Here is a 5,181-nt window from a genome sequence, read left to right as displayed (position 1 = left end):
GCTCTTCCACTGCTCCCTCCAAAGGCTTGTGGTGACCCTTCCTTCCTTCTCTTCCAGGATGCGAATTCCAGGCTGGAGAAAACCACAGAGCCCCCTGCAGGTGAGTGGCAGGGCAATCTGAGAAGAGGCTGATTGGAGTGAGACATTAACTGCAAAGACTCAAAGTAAATGGTTTCCGGCTTCGCTTCAATACCTTCTGACAGGGAAAAGCGCAGGCAACAGGCCTCTGTGCATTCAGTAGACAGTGACCAGCTCACTGCTCTGTAACAGGCTCTAGGGACAGTCCTTGCTTCTCGCCTTCTTTCTCTGCGGCAGATTGGGCTGCTCTATAGAGCTCTTCCTCATGAGGAATTCATGGCATTCCAGGCACAGGAATGTATAAGAGCATCTTCCTCTTTATTTTGTCAACTCTTTTCTTGGGCACATGCGAGGGCAGGGTCTCCTGACAGATTCAGGGACACAGAGATACAGAGACACAGCCTTCTTTGCACAGAAAGTCCAGGAGAAGGCCTGTGTGCCATCTTCTACAGTGAGGTGAGTCTCTTCATGGTCAGCCTGGACCTAGACTGAGGTTTCTCTCCATCTAGGTGGCAAACATCTGCAGGAGCATGAAGTGGGCCAAATTCCGGCTGCTGAGGAGCTTCCACAGGAAGCACAGGAGTCCCCCAGCTTCACATGTGAAGACCAGCAGGGGAGAGGGGACCCCCTGGGTGCCTGTGTATGCCTTGAGCCAGGTCAGATCTTCCTTCCTGAAACAAGCTCATGACACTGAAAACCAATCCCAATGGGCCATTGGGGGGGGGGACCGGATTGGCAGGGACCTAGAAGCCCCCAGAAACCATGTGTGTCTCCACTGACTCTGGTAGAGGTGGAGCAGCAGTGCAGCTCAGAGTTGCAGGGATGGACTGGACTCTATTCTGAGCTTGTATTGGAGAAGCCTTGGGGTTCCTGTTACAGTGAAACTCTCAATTCCACCCTCAGAGCAGTCTCATTTCCCAGGTCGTCTTCAGGCCCAGGCTAGCATGAAACTAGACTGAAAGTCTATGTTTTATCAGGTGTCTTTAAAATGGTCCTTCTAGCTAGTCCCTCCCCCTTTCCCAATATATGCTAGAACTCTCCCTCCAATCTTTGTGCCTTAAAGAAAAGTGCTAGTTGGTATTTATTTGGATCAGAAGAATGGGTTAAGGTATTTTTATTATGATAATTCTAACCCAGAAGTACTGACTTACATTTTCAAGGTTGTATTCATACCCCATCAACCCTTAGGTATTCCTAAAACAAATCTTGCGTAAACATTGAAGACAGAACAATTAAAAAAATTTTTTAATATTTATTTACTTCCTTTTGTTGTCCTTGTTTTATTGTTGTAGTTATTATTGGTGTCATTGTTGTTGGATAGGACAGAGAGAAATGGAAGGAGGACAGGAAGACAGAGAGGGGGAGAGAAGGATAGACACCTGCAGACCTGCTTCACCACCTGTGAAGCGACTCCCATGCAGGTGGGGAGCCGGGGGCTCAAACCAGGATCTTCAGCCTGGTCCTGGTGCTTTGTGCCACATGCATTTAACCTATTCTGCTACCACCCGACTCCCAAAGACAGACCAATTTAATAAGCTAGCCTGTTTATTCATCCCACTCAGCCCCACAGATAGAGCATCTCTCTTGTTTGGTCACTGAGGGATCATGAACACTTCCTTTAACTAATGTCCAGCACAGAAGGACCAGGCCTGACAGGGTGATAGAGGAGTCTGTTTCTCTGCTGCTGCCTATGCTCAGCCTCAGAGGGCTCTCTGGGTGTAGAGTGAGTGTAAGGAGATGTGGCATTCTTCCTCAAGGCGTCCTCTCTGCTGAGACTCCATATTGAATTTATCTGGATTCCAGTTAGAAATCATACATTCAGTAGAACACATGGTCACATACCTCAACTCATTAAACATTTTCCTGCTGATATGCAGGGATCGTGTCTCCTAGACTTAAGACTGGGTTTGCTCTCCCCATCTCTCCCTCTACAATGGTTTCAGTGAGGAAGTGGACCCTCGGCCCCTTGGTTCTCCAAGACCTTCATCCTCTCACTGCCTCTGCTCTGCTCCCTGGGGCTCCTCCTTTGTCCATTGCTAAACCCACTGCTATGTTCACAGGTCTCTGTGCTGGGGGTGACTCTGCCTGGACCCTGGGCAGCTCTGTTGACAGAGACAAGAACAAGAATATGTTGGTGGCTGTGGAGCAGAAGAGTGATGACAACACTGCCTTCCGTGACGTGGAAAGCACTAGGCAGTGCTCCATGTTCAGCCATGGGCACGGGGCTCCTACATGTCCATCTGTACTGACCCAGACTGCCCCGGAGCCTAACGCTGAGTTTCTGATGGGCTCTGGGGATAGGGCCACCCACATGGCGCCAGTCTACAACTGTGCTCTGGGCCTTCCCTGGCCCCATGATTGCATTAATAATGTAATATGTTGGTATATAGCCTTTTGTTCTATTTTGCTATTTACTAATAAAAATTAGTCTATAATTCTGTACTTATATGACCCCTATTTTTTGTTCAAGGCTCACATTAGCACTTTACTGAGGCCTCACCTGGGCAGTTCTGGAATCAGCCGAGGTCATATGTATCTCTGCTGAAATTTCTTGAACTTCTGGGTAAATTTGGTTGCGTTTTCAGTCTTTCTTGCACATGGGTGTTAGCAAGTGTCTCTTTCCTTGCGATATCAGAGTTTTGGGAAGCCTCTCCCTCTGTCTTCCCCTCTCCTCTCCATTTCCCTCTGTCCTAACAATGATGACGTCAATAACAACAATAATAATAAGTACAACAACAACAAGGACAAATAGGGAAAATAAATGAATAAATAAAACAACAAAAAAAAGAAAAAAAAAGAAATGGAGAGAAGAGGGGAAGACAGAGAGGGGCTGAGAAAGATAGACACCTGCAGAACTGCTTTACTGGTTGTAAAGCTTCTTCCCTGCAGGTAGGAACTGGAGGCTCATCCCTGTGTCCTTGAGCACTGTCATGTGTGCACTCCACCAGTTATGCCGCCACTCAGTTTGAATGTGTGTGTGTGTGTGTGTGTGTGTAAAGCATTTCTCCACAGTTGTTAAGAGTGACTTTGCTAGTAGGGCATGTGACTTAGCAAGTATGACGCCCCGGGCTCTAGCCCCAGCATCACCTGGGAGCATCATGCCACTGGGGGAAGCTTCATGGATGGTAGAGTGTTGCTGTGGTGTCTGCTCACTCCATTTTCCTTGTCTCTCCCACTTCTCTCTTTTAAAAATAGGAGAATAATAAAGTTTGACTGGAGAAGGCTTTTAACTGGTAATATCATATATAAGTAAGACCCCTGAAACACATTAAAAAAAAAAAACAAACCCGGCAGTCGGGTGGTAGCACAGCAGGTTAAGTGCACATGGCGCAAAGCCCAAGGACTGGCTTAAGGATGCCGGTTCGAGACCCCGGCTCCTCACCTGCCGTTTCACAGGGAGTCGTTTCACAGGCGGTGAAGCAGATCTGCAGATGTCTGTCTTTCCTCCTCTCTGCTTCCCCTCCTCTCTTCATTTCTCTCTGTCCTATCCAACAACAACAACATCAATAACAACAACAATAACTACGACAATAACACAACAAAGGCAACAAAAGGGAATAAATAAATAAATATTAAAGAAAAAAAACACCACAAATGTTACACAAGAAAAGTTGTCACGACGGTATCATTTTCTTGAAATGTCCCACTGCTCCTTGAGAAAATCCTGATTCACTGGTCACTTGAACTAGTTGTTTCCCCAGGATCTTGGTCATGCGTGTGTGTGTGTGTGTGTGCGTGTGTGTGCGTGTGTGTGAGATCTTCAGAACCCAGCAGCAATCTTCTGGCACTTCCACTTCCCAGCACCCTTCTCAGGATTATTTCCTTAACCATCCACATTGTTGGCCTCTGTTTCTCATGGAGAAAGCCAAAATGCTTCACAACAAAAGTCTGAGACAGAACAAAGCTCATCAGACTGCTGGTCTCTCAACTGAAGCAACACTGAAAACCATTTAAAAAGGGGGCTTGGTGGGCAGTGGCACAATCAGACCTGGTCCAAGCCTCCACTCTCCACCTGCCGGGGGTAGGGGCGCTTCAAGAATGGAGAAGCAGGTCTTCAGGTAGACTCTCTCTATCTCTCTCCCTATCTATCTTGCCCTCTCTTAATTTCTCAGTGTCCTAGCAAATCAAATGGAGAAAAAAAACAAACAAAAAATCTCAAACAACTTTAAAGGTTTCTGTTCCCTATTTAACCACATGAAGGAGTCAGAATATAGTCAATGATTCTGGAGCCTGGTCTCAGCATCATGACAAGACATGCCAACAATCTGACCCCCCCAACCCCTATGCCCCAAGAGATGAACTCATTTACTTTTCCAAAGAATCAGTCCCTTCATCTAATAACGTCTGGCACGCCCACCACTATTCCAGCATCCACATGAAGTGAATTCCTACACACTACACACAGATATAGTAAAGGCTGTCTCCCCAGATCGTCCAGATCAGATGTTAATTAGTTTCTTTCCACAGGTATTTATTGAACTTCCCTTCCCCCTGGCTTTTTTTTTCTTCTTCTTCCAGAGCCTTGCTCAGTTCTGGCTTATGGTGATGCAGGGAATTGACCCTGGGGCCTTGTTAGTCTCAGGAATGAGAGTCTGTTTGCATAGCCATTATGCTGTCTTATCCCCACACACTCTTTTCCATTCTCTTCCTTCCCATACGTCCACCCCCCCCCCCCATTACCAGTGGTGTATTGGATTAAACCTGGGATTTTGGAGTCTCAGGCATAAGAGTCTCTTTGCTAAATCATTATGCTGTCTTACGTGCCATCCCCCTTTCCTTTTTAAAGGATTTAAAAAATCTCTTTTACCAGAGCACTCCTCAGCTTACAGCGATGTGGGGAATGGAACCTGGGACCTTGGGCTTCAGGCATGAAAGTTGTTTGCATAACCATTATGCTATCTTCCCAGCTCCATGGGTATTTATTATTACTTTACAATAATTATTTTAACTTTATTTTTATTTGATAGAACAGAGAGAAATTGAGAGGGAACAGAAGACAGAAATGGAAACACACAGAGAGACACCTGCATCTCTGCTTCATCACTCGTGAAGCTTTCCCCCTGTAGGTGGGGACAGGGGGCTTGAACCTACGTCCCTGCACAC

The 5,181-nt window shown here is 46.5% G+C and overlaps 1 long non-coding RNA gene across 1 annotated transcript; it reads left to right on the top strand.

The window, feature by feature from the left end:
* Positions 1-624: 624 nt before the first annotated feature.
* Positions 625-2,518, top strand: LOC132536813 (uncharacterized). Its single transcript, XR_009548349.1, has 2 exons — positions 625-734; positions 2,139-2,518. It is a non-coding gene; the product is annotated as an uncharacterized LOC132536813 (long non-coding RNA).
* Positions 2,519-5,181: the final 2,663 nt, after the last annotated feature.

The sequence above is a fragment of the Erinaceus europaeus genome, chromosome 2, assembly GCF_950295315.1.
Source record: "Erinaceus europaeus chromosome 2, mEriEur2.1, whole genome shotgun sequence".
NCBI classification, from domain to species: Eukaryota; Metazoa; Chordata; class Mammalia; order Eulipotyphla; family Erinaceidae; genus Erinaceus; species Erinaceus europaeus.
This window is presented reverse-complemented; position numbering and strand designations above follow the sequence as displayed.